Source organism: Anolis sagrei, chromosome 2 (genome assembly GCF_037176765.1).
Source record: "Anolis sagrei isolate rAnoSag1 chromosome 2, rAnoSag1.mat, whole genome shotgun sequence".
In the NCBI taxonomy this organism is placed as follows: Eukaryota; Metazoa; Chordata; class Lepidosauria; order Squamata; family Dactyloidae; genus Anolis; species Anolis sagrei.
In genome coordinates this window covers 129,029,758-129,042,030 of record NC_090022.1, presented here as the reverse complement: position 1 = coordinate 129,042,030, position 12,273 = coordinate 129,029,758, and positions in this window count along the sequence as shown.

The window sequence follows — 12,273 nt, the reverse complement described above, 5'->3', positions numbered from 1 at the left end:
GCAAAAGCATAGATACCCTTTGCTGTTAGCCACTTTATATGGTTTTCATTTTTAATGTAGATTAATGGCCCTTAATAGAAAAAAAATGAAAGGTTCCTTACCTCTGCTACGGAAGAGTTGTTCTAGGAAGCAACAGTTAAGCCAGATGAATAGGTCTTTGCCTTCTTGATAGAGGAAACAGCAGGGCTGGGAAACATTTCCAGACTGGAGGTTGGATTTCCTCATCCCACTATCCCGTATCAGCTAGGATGAGACCACATCCCTGTTACCTCTGTCATAGTTGGCCAAAGAAGTCAAAAGGAAAGAGAGATAAAACAACCGAGCTACCATCTCAGGGATGTGAAGGATCTCAGGAAAGACTTCGTGCCAGCTGGCATCACCTGCAGACTGGAAACGGGAAAGCTGGTTTTTCTTTACTTATGGGACTTTTCCTGTAAAATTGATACAACAGCAATCTCTCCATTAAAATATTATAAAGCGTGAAACAAGTGCCAAGAATACCCTGAAGGCCCTAGACCACTTCTGATATTGAAACTAAACTGAGTCAAGCATAATGAGTACTTGGATCAGGGACTGTCAAAGAAGATCAGGTGACTTATGCTTTAAGGAAGGCAATGGAAACCTTGGGTATTCCTTGCCTAAAAGAAGTCACAGAGCCACCATTAATTGGCAATTGACTAGAGCCAAGGTGATGAAGTTGTTTGAACTTTGAAACCAGAATGCTGGAGACTTGGGTTTGACTTGGAGACTTGGGCATGGAAATCCACTAGATGACCTTGAGTAAAACACACTCTCTTGGGCTCAAAGGGAGACAAAGAACATCCCCACCCTCAAACAAATCTTCCCAAGAAAACCCCATGATAGGTTTGCCTTAGGTTCACCATAAAACAAGAGATAACTTCAAAACACCCACACCCAACAAGAACAAACGTAAATATAATTTGATTTGATTTTTCAGCTTGTCAAAGATTAACCAAATGTGTGAACTCATTTCTATCAACTTTCATGTCCTTGTGTCAGTCCCAAGATTAGCATGCCTATCGATTTCAAACTTGGAGCAATAAAAATTTACAGTCTTTTCCTGAGAACTCTCCTTGCAGAGAAATAGCTTTACAAATGCTGAACACACACAAATGAACTGCACAAAAATGCTCCAATTTTAAAGAGGTTATAAAGTAGATAGCCTTTGCATTTTACACTATCCATTTCCTTAGTAATGAGATGCTGCAGGGGGTCTATCAGAGGGATATGGTAAGTCTATTTTGACAGAAAGAAAGTACTGGCCCTTCAGGGTAGAATGATTTGTATTTACTGACTCCATGAGGATGGGATGATCCTTGGTGTGAATCTGGATCTAGAACACTGCTTCTTAAACTGTGGATTCCGACATCAAATGGGGTCCCCTTAGCTCAATATTGGGATCCCCAAAAATTGGCAACAGTAAAAGGTTTCTCAATGTCTCCCATTTCACACAAATCTGTTAGCAACAACGTTCAGTGTTGACAGTGGACTCTGCAGAGAATGCTTAAGCAGCACGCCACAAAAAGGAAAATCAACCTGTTTAGTAAGCCTTGTAAATGGTGATTTATTATCAGTAAATGACTGGTTTTTATGCCTATTGTATATACCTATATACTTGGGGTCACATAAAAATTTATTGGGTGAAAAGGGGTCACAAGTGGAAAAACTATAAGAAGCCCTGATCTAGAAAACCTGGGCTCAAGCTCATCTATGTCATTATTTCTTTTGCGGATTAGATATATCGTATTCTTTTTAGCAATTTGTCTTATTGTTAAAATGTGACTATGATCAATTTTGTTAATCTCATTGTGAGAACAAAGCTACTAAAGATTGTGATATACTTGTAAAACAGAAATGTTATATAAATTGTAACAAAACCAACAAACTATTTACCCTCTTGTCTGATTGTCAAGTGTTTCTTTCATCATCTCTTTTGTGCATGTTTAGAAGGAAAGTTTGAGTCTGGGAAGAACAGTCTCCAGGCATTTGTGTGGAATTTCTATGAGACCCAACGTTCCTAATCCAGCCTGTCAGACTGTGCAAAAAAACAGCCTGTTACATGGGGGGGGGGGGGGGAGAGAGATCCAGAGCCTTGGCACAATCGCCAAGAAAGCTTTCTTTCTTGTCCCTATGGAATCTGTATTAAAGGTTAGGAGTAATACAAACCTAGCAATCACCACTGGCATGGCAGGCATGCTCCATAGAACTTCCTTGGTAGTACGAGGGAGCAATACGTCATCCTGGCTGACTGATTATCAGAAAATCAGCTTTTGACAGCAGACATCCCAGCATTGTTGATGATCTAATTATTTAGAGCAGGGATTACCAAATTATGTGTCATGACATGTTAGTGCAGGGGTCCCCGAAGCTGGAAGCTGGATTAGGCTCTCCAAGGTCATTTACCTGCCAACCTCCCTAAACTTTAGATGTGGGTGCGCCCTAAGTCTGAAACAACTTGAAGGCACACAACAACAGCCCTAATTAGCTTGACTATAACATCAGCCAAAAATACTAAAATACTGGTAAGTTTATGTTTGTCAAAACTGTTCTTCATTTTAAATATTTTATTATTCTTTGATTTTTTTCCCATTACAAACAACATATGTGTATTGCGCATATGAATTTGTTCATGTTTTTTTCAAACTATAGTCCTGTCCACATCCTGGTCCTCCCCCCCCCCCCCCCCCCCCCCGCGACAGTCTTGGAAACCATGAACCCCAGCTTAAAAAGTTTGAGGATCCCTGTGTTAGTGTGTTGGCTACACTGTGTGGGTAATCACATGAACGTGATGAGAAACCTCTGAGCCTATGTGAAATAAGTAATAAATCATATTTTTTTAAAAAATATGTAAATAAAAGGTTTTCATGAGATACATTGTGTGTCCATAGTACAAGTAAATGTAAAGGTTTCCCTTGACATTAAGTCTAGTTGTGTCGGATTCTGGGGGCTGGTGCTCATCTCCATTTCTAAGCCAAAGAGCCATCATTGTCCATAGACATCTCCAAGGTCATGTGGCCACCATGACTGCATGGAGTGCCATTACCATCCAGCAGAAACAGTACCTATTAATCTACTCACATTGGCATGTTTTCGAACTGCTATGTTGGCAAAAGCTGGGCCTAACAGCAGGAGCTCACCCTGCTCCCCGGATTCAAACTGCCAACCTTTCAGTTAGCATGTTCAGCAGCTCAATGGTTTAACCCGCTGCACCACCAGGTGTGTCCATATATTCCGTTATTACAATTTCTGTATGTGTCCGTCTCTCTTATAAGGGTTGGTTTAACCCAGGCATGGGCAAAGTTGACCCCTCCAGGTGTTTAGGACTTCCAACTCCCACAATTCCTAACAGTCGGTTTGCCCATGCCTGCTTTAACCTCAGGTTTCCCAGTACAACTGAATTACTCTGTCACAAAATGATGCTAGTCTGAAAAAAAGAACATCATCAACATGAAATGTTTGGAAAGCTCAGACTTGGAGGCCGGAATGCTATTTTCAAAGAGCAAGAGAAAGCCCAAAAAGTAAAAACAGAATGCCTTTATGGCTCTTTGGTAGTATCACAAAGTTGGAGGGCAAAGTGCTGCAAGAAGACATTCAGCTAAAAGCCCTCAGCAAGGCTAGAAACCGCTGGCAAAGGTAACATAATTTGTAACAAGATAAACGGGAAGATTGGAGCAATTTGAACCGTATCCAAGCATCCTTCCAAGATCACCTTGGCTAAAAGAAAAATTAACACCCATCTGGGAAAAGCATGTTTCTCTGCTGCCAAGAAAGGAATATGGCAATTTAAAAAAAATATGCAGGCACCTCCTGGAAATGAGAAGAGGCACTGCGCCTCCAGACAGTGAACAGGAGGGTAATGAGAAGACAAAAAGGGTCAAATTGGCATTCATTTCTCTTGCTGTGATTATGAAGACGACAGACCCTCCAAATATAGAGCACTGCAAGGGTAGGAAAGCTCTCATTTATTTCACTCCTAATTCCAGAAGTGATATAAAGAAGGAAACTAATAATCTAATGTGTTGCAAGAGACAGCCTAGAAATAAAATAGTACATCATCCTGTATGCAAACACTGGGTCATGAGGTTAGCCTGAGATCTTGGCTCATCAAGACAAACAGCATGTAGAAACTTGGGAAGCCCCTGACTGGAAAGCCTAACTCAGGGCTGCCCTTTCTATGCGACTAATTGTTTCTGGGCACAGTTGTATATACTGTATAACCTTTCTCCCTCTGATGCAGAATTGTAACATTCACAGTAAAATTGGCTCAGTTGTATGGAACCGTGAGAGTTGTAGTCTTACAATGCCTGTGCCAAAGAGTGCTGGTACTTCACCAAACAACAAAACCCAGGATTTCATAGCATGGGCAGTTAAAATGGTGTCAAAGCGCATCAGTTCTACAGTGCAGATGCACCCCAAGTTCATCACCACACAATTATATCACTATATGGTATTTCACTTCATCTGCTATAGCAATATCTCATAGAATCCACAATTGACATTTTAAGAAAGATTTGGGATTTCTCAGTCATAGAGTTCTAGTCCCACACCAAATTACAAACCCTAGTAATCCATAGGATATTGTAATGGCAGCCAAAGTGGAATATAACACCATATTTTTGTAGTGTGAATGAGCCCATTCTCAGTCCCCCTCGTTGGAGATCTGAACAGTGACAAATGCAAGGTACTCAACTTAGGCAGAAAAAATGAAATGCAAAGATACAGAATGGGGGACGCGTGGCTCAAGAACAGTGCATGTGAAAAAGATATTTGGAGCCTTCGTGGACAAGTTAAACATGAGCCAAAATGTGATGTGGTGCCAAAAAAAGCCAAAGGGATTTTGGCCTGCATCAATAGGAGTATAGTGTCTAGATCCAGGGAAGTCATGCTACCCCTCTATTCAGCCTTGTTCAGACCACACCTGGAATACTGTGTCCAATTCTGGGCATGGCAGTTGAAGGGAGATGTTGACAAGCTGAAGTGTGTCCAGAGGAGGGTGACTAAAATGATCAAGGGTCTGGAGAACAAGCCCTATGAGGAGCGGCTTAAAGAGCTGGGCATGTTTAGCCTGAAGAAGAGAAGGCTGAGAGGAGACATGATGAGGGCCATGTATAAATATGTGAGAGGAAGTCATAGGGAGGAGGGAGCAAGCTTGTTTTCTGCTGCCCTGGAGACTGGGATTTGGAACAATGGCTTCAAAATACAGGAAAGGGGGTTCCATCTGAACATTAGGAAGAACTTCCTGACTGTGAGAGCTGTTCAGCAGTGGAACTCTCTGCCCCAGAGTGTGGTGGAGGCTCCTTCTCTGGAAGCTTTTAAACAGAGGTTAGATGGTCATCTGTCGGGGGTGCTTTGAATGCCATTTTCCTGCTTGTTGGCAGGGGGTTGGACTGGATGGCCCATGAGGTCTCTTCCAACTCTACAATTCTATGATTCTATGAACCTTTATAATGAGTGCATTCTTATTAGCAGCTGTGCAAAAGATCTGAGTTAGAGTCAAAGAAAAATAGATTTGGAAGAACATTACACTGTGGCTAATTTGTAGATATCTGGGCTATACTTCTATAACCCACTCAATTAAGTACGTCTTGACTTCTGAAGAGCTATGCACAGGTTTTACAGTATTTTACAGCTAAGGGGTTGCCCTTTATATTTTCCGATATAGCTTGAACTGTGAAACCTATTCAATGTATCTCTTTTGTCCTGTGTGTACAGTATTTTAAAGTTCTTATGCCAGCCATTCTGTGATGTTTTTCCAAAAACTAAAAATCTATATGCGTATATATATATATATATATATATGGATTTTTTAAAAAAAAATCAATATATTTTTCACATAATTGCTTGCTTAATTTCTCATCTGTCATATAGGATGTTTCATTTGGACTACTTTATTTTTTAATTTCATTTTGGCAGATGCAGAAAGTACATTATGACAGGAAGGGTTTGAGAACAAGACAGTGCAAGCAATTAGAGTTTTGTTGGCCAGGGGGGCGGGAGGTGGGGGGAGCTTCTGTTGGGGAAGAAGGAAATTAAGGAGGCAATGGGAAATATGTTATTGAAGGGTGATTTTGCAAAGGAATTAAAAGTAAGTACCAAACTGGATTATACTCTTAATGACAACAGCAGCGTACTTTAAAAAGGGAAAACATAACCTCATAGTCTTCCTGTCAGGGGAAAAAGAGTGAAATGAATTATCCTTTTGTGAAAAATTTGTATTAGCTGTATATGTGATAGGCTTCATAAAAATGCTTGCTATTAAAGAAATGAAGGGTTCAAAAGAATGTAAGCTAGAGGGAAATGTCTCATTTGGCTCACAGCCTTACCTGTCTCTCTCTCATAATAATGATGATGATGATGATGATGATGATGATGATGAGAATAATCAATGGATCACATATTCAGCTGCTGCAAGATCATGTAGATGGTCTATAAGCAGAGGCATAACATCATTGCTCAGATGATCCATTGGAACTTGTGCCACAAATACCATCTGCCTGTGACAAAGAACTGGATGGATCACAAGCTTGAAAAGGTTATGGAAAATGAACACGTAAAACTCTTCTGGGACTTCCAAATTCAGACTGACAGAGTTTTGGAGCACAATACTCCTGACCTCACGATCTTGGAGAAAAAACCTGTATGGATTATTGATGTTGCAATCCCATTTGACAGCAGAATTGACGAGAAGTAACAGGAAAAGCTTACATGATATGAGGATTTAAAGATCAAACTGCAAATATTCTGGCACAAGCCAGTAAAGGTGGTCCCTGTGGTGATCAGCACACTGTGTGCAATGCCTAAAGGCCTTGGCCTGCACTTAAAAACAATTAGGGCTGACAAAATCACCCTACTCAGATCTGCACACATTATTCGCCGATACATCACACATTCTTAGACATTTGGGAAGTGTCTGACATGTGATCAAATACAAAAGCCAGCATGGTGATGTTGTTTGCTGTGTACTAATCTTATGTATCTAATAATAATAATAATAATAATAATAATAATAATATCTCATTTGCTCTGTCATACTGTGTTTCGTGTCAGTAAAATAATAATAAAACCTTTTATATTCCACCCTATCTCCCCAAGGGGACTCAGGGTGGATTCCAACAAACAAACAAAAGGCAAACATTCAGTGCCTCAGTACAATAACAAATGTAGACATAATATCCCAAAATAATGTGAAAATAACATATAACACGACATGTATAGATTAAATAAAATGTAACCTATATAAAATTATATCTAACTTAAAAGCAAAATATAAAACAGCAAACAGCCACATTAATTTACAGGATCCAACGAAGGTGGGATTTGGTTGGTTTTGTGACTGGTGACGACTCTTACCTGAGTTATCCAGAAATTCCACTTTCATCATGCCCAACCTGCAGGTATGTGAACTCTTGAACTTACTTATATAGTGTGCGAGTGTATGTGTGTAAAAGAACAAAAAAAGAGAGAGGTTAACTGACCTGCAGGCAAATCCAAGGCCATGACAGGTCTTGGGATAGCAAAGTATAATGGCCTTTGAGCCAGTCATCATGGTGATGCCAATCTGAACTATTGTCTCTGTTACCATCAGCACTGCTGCAGTTTTCTGCCACACAACAGAAGTGTTCCCTCAAGAGCTGGATGGGAACGAGCTGAGTCACTACTTGTTCTTGTGCGCAGTGACTAGTCATCATCTTAGATTCAACATCAAGCATTGCATGACAGAGGAACATGAAATTATAACCATCCACTTCAAGTTAGATGAGCCACCAATGAGCTGAGCCATCCAAATGTACTTCTGCTGTCCACTGGGGAGACACATCCAGGAAACAGAAGGAATAAGTGATGAAAACAGCAGGCGGCAACTCTTGGCAGGAGCCCAATGGTACCTGCAGTTGGGCTTTCTGAGTCTGGCAACCAGAACCCCTGTCAAAGGGGTTAGGTAAAATAACAACAGCTGCATGTCTGGGAAGGATTGTGTACCATGTATATAAGTATGTATGTATGTATGTATGTATGTATGTATGTATTATCCCACCATTCCCCTTACACAGGATTCAAGAGCGCTTGCATACAATCAAAATGAGGTACAGATAAAAATCTGTATCTATAAAAGTTTCAGAAACAGTTAAATAAATACATTTAAAAACAACAATATTAAAATAGTTTAAAGTACATTTAAAACTAATAGCAATTCAGTCCGTGACAATTCATGTACTTGAAACTGGCATGAGAAACGGAAGCTCTACCTCACTTTGCAAATGGTCCTGGTAATACAAATTAGCATGTTCAAGAGGACTCCCTCTTGATTATGTCCTAGGGCTAAATAGAATGAGGCAGTTGCCTTGGGCACCAATATAGGGCAATGCTAACAACAGCCTCCTATCCACTCCTCTGAATCCTTGCCCAACCATTTCCTCATTTTTGGTGAACAAAGTTGTGTGTGCCATCAGCCTTGGCCTTGGTTAAACCCCTGTGCCAGCAGGACTGAAGACCGACAAGTCGCAGGTTCGAATCCGGGGAGAGGCGGATGAGCTCCCTCTATCAGCTCCAGCTCCTCATGCAGGGACATGAGAGAAGCCTCCCACAAGGATGATAAAAACATCAAATCATCCAGGCGTCCCCTGGGCAACATCCTTGCAGACGGCCAATTCTCTCACACCAGAAGCGACTTGCAGTCACTCCTGACATGACAAAAAAAAGCCTTGGCCTGTACCTCTTGAACCAGCCACTGATTTCAGGATACCTCCCATTTCCAATGTTGAAATATAACTCAGCATAGAACTAAGAGTTGTGATTTAATCCAAGTGGCATCTCTAGAAGGAATGTGTTGGGAGGGGAGGTTACTATTTTGTCCTTTGCTTTAGGCATCAAAATGCCTTGGGTCAACTCTGGCTGAGATCTGCTTCCTGCTTTATGTCCCACAGCTGCACCCAAAAGTTGGTACAGCAGCTTCCTCTTAGAATTTCTTCAAACTCTTGGACACATGTTGAACACAAATAGCGTGTGTGCAGGGTTCTGCCCTGCCCTATAGGAAACCGACTGTGTGCAGCTGTCACAATTAGGATAGAGCTTTCCATCTTCCTGATGACTGACACAATTTAGCCCTGGTGTGCTGAGTAGTGTCCTGTGAATGGGGACCACACATTGTATCTGAATTCATTGGCAACTTATTCATAAACACATTCATGAGGTTGCCCTTTTTTTCATGTCAGAAGTGACTTGAGAAACTGCAAGTTGCTTCTGGTGTGAGAGAATTGGCCGTCTGCAAAGACATTGCTCAGGGGATGCCAGCATGACTGATGTTTTACCATCCTGTGGGAGGCTTCGTTCATATCCCCACATAAGAAGCTAGAAATCAACAGACAGGAGCTTGCTCCGCTCCCCAGATTTGAACCGCCAGGGAGGTACTTTCCAGCTCCAGACACTCCCTCTCAAACATTTCTTCCTGCTGATGCAAAGGAACTGTAAACTGTACAGCTACACATAGTTAAAGAGCAACATGAGATCTGGAGTCCTGTTTGGACAGAGTTCTCAAGTGTCACCTGGAGTTTAGTAATTGCAACCACATTTACTTCAGCACAGTTGCAGCTCCTTTGCAGGTCTTTCCCATCGACATAAGAAGGAGCAGACTGAAGCATGCAGCCACAGCTCCCTCTACATTGTTTCAATAATTTTACACTGTACATCAAAACCAACTCAGAACCAAATATTAAATAATTTAAATATGAAGGTATTGTAGCCCGAATTCTTCGTATATATGGGAAAAAATAATAAATGTTCATTTTTGTATAGTGAGACTCCTGTATTCATGTGATATCCTGTGGCTACCTGCCTGTTTTTTCTTGGTTGCGCAGGCACCACTGCTGATGTTGACTAGGTTTTGACACAGAGCTCTGCAGCCGGTTGGGAGCAGCAATGGTGACATGAGATGAGATGATGGTCCAGTACAGCTGATGTGATCTCAGTCCAGCTGAACCATGTATACTCTAACCCACCACTGCAGTGTGTTCAGAAGGATGCATGTGGCCACCTCCCAGGGCCAGTTTGGAACATTTCTGCTTTGGATTGGCTCCAGATTTGCTAACCAATGTAGTTATGGGAAATGATATTTACTTCAGCAGAAGTGATGTAGAGTCCAGTTCTTGTGAGACTGGATAATTTAAATGCTACATTCCTTCTACCCTACTTTCACTTTTTCTGATATATAACCAACTGGTCTTTTCCATGTAGTTTTTGTTGCCTGCACAGCCATGTAAGAGGTTGCTCTTTAATTTTATTGTTCTTTAATTTACAGACCTCTCTTAGTCAGTTCTATTATATCATATCTCATATTATTATTCCAGGAAAGTTACATCATTTACCTGTTTTTCTTTCGTCACGCCAACGCGACAACTCTTGCTTAGTCTCCTTTGCCTTCACAAGTGTCGCTATGTTCTGTTGTTTACTTTCAAGTGCTTCCAATTTGTGGTAACTCTAAAATAAACCTGCCATGAGCTTTTCTTGACCATATTTATCTGAAGTGAGTTTTGCCTTTGGCCTCCTCTGAGGCTGAGATTATGATTTGCTCAAGGTCATCCAGTGTGTTTCCTCTAGTCTCAAGAATTGGAATCCAGCATTCAAACTGCACACTGGTTCACCATTGTGGTCAGGCTCATACATAATAGTAAGACAGTTCGTGGCTTTTTGAATTCTGGGTTGTTATTGTATCTGAACCTATACCTGCACACAAAGAAGCATAACTACAAAAATGCTCTGCCACTTGCTTATGAACATTGGCTTGTTTGAAGCATGGCTTCTGATTTCATCTGAACATAGTTCCATGCATTGCCCCTGGCTTATAACCTTGGTAGCATACATATTGATAAGCTGATGACAGAACAGGAGAAAAATATATCAGAAATGTGGAAAATAGACTATTTATGTTTTGGTAACTTGTTAAATTAGTGCAAATTGAAATCAGATAAAATTGTGGAAGAATACCTAGTACCTAAGTAACAAGCTGCAATTGACAATAACAAAAGCAACAAACCCCAGGTAACACAAAGCATGGCTTACGATTACATGTAAATACAACCATGGTATGAGTTGCTCGATTCTAATACCTCTCTGGGTAGTCTACAGAGTTATACAAAAGTTATACAAAAGGCCCATATTGAGTCTAATTCCTTTTTCAAGCATTTGGCCTTACGCTGTGTTAACAGAATGCTTCTGAACTGTGCGTTATGACCCCACATTCCTTGCATTGCACACCTTAAATCATACAGAGCATCAGGCCTGTAGCGAGGGGGGGGTAGGGGTTCAACCCCCCCCCCTCTGAAATTTTTCAGGTTAAAAAAATAAACCTGGTTTACTCATGAATTTTAACTGGTTAACCAAATCCCCATGCCAAGTCTATGAGACGCACAAAATTAAGAGTCCCTCCAGAACTGCAAGCACTATCTCAAGCAAATATCGACAATTTATTCACACTGTCATTATTTGCAGCAATAGCTGATGTAGCGAAGCAACCAAGTTGGGTGTGTGTGTGTTGAATGCTCTCATTAAAGAGGCCAGACTTGGTGGAGGTGGTTGACAGGGGCGGAGCTGCAGGCTATTGAAGGCTGCTCTGCCCCTGCTGTGCTCTTTGCTTCAGCGTGAGCTAAATTTCTGGCTACGGCCCTGCAGAGCATATACCGAATTTAATTGATTGTAAGATGCCATTGATTGTAAGATACACACTAATTTCAGTACCAACAACAAAAAACTTTATATATGCATGCATACCCATATACATGTGTGTGTTTGTGCAGTTCCAAAATGCACCCCATTTTTAGAGATGTTTCTATGGGCAGAAAGTGTGTCTTAGGCTCGAGAAAATACAATACTAGTTTTCATCCAGTTTACTATACAAAACATATCCAGAGTAACTTTTCTGAAGGTATCCGCTGACAAGACTGTACCCTTAGTATATAGAAAAAGCCCTAAATGATCAAATTGACTCTTCTCTTAAATTCATTTTAGGGAGATAGTCTGACTGAGCTGCCAGTTAATTTTCAGGCATCTTTTTCCTGCATGAGATTGGCCCCAGGATTTGGCATATTCAGGAGTGTGGCCTTGTTTGAAGACCACACTGGGAACCTCCTGCCATTTATTAGACTGGAGATTTCAAAGACTCTCTCACCCAATCAGAAATGCTTGTTTTTACAAAAGGAGGTTGATATTTGAGTTGGCGTAATCTCTTTAAGTGCAAACAATAGCTCCCAGAGAGGAGCTTAT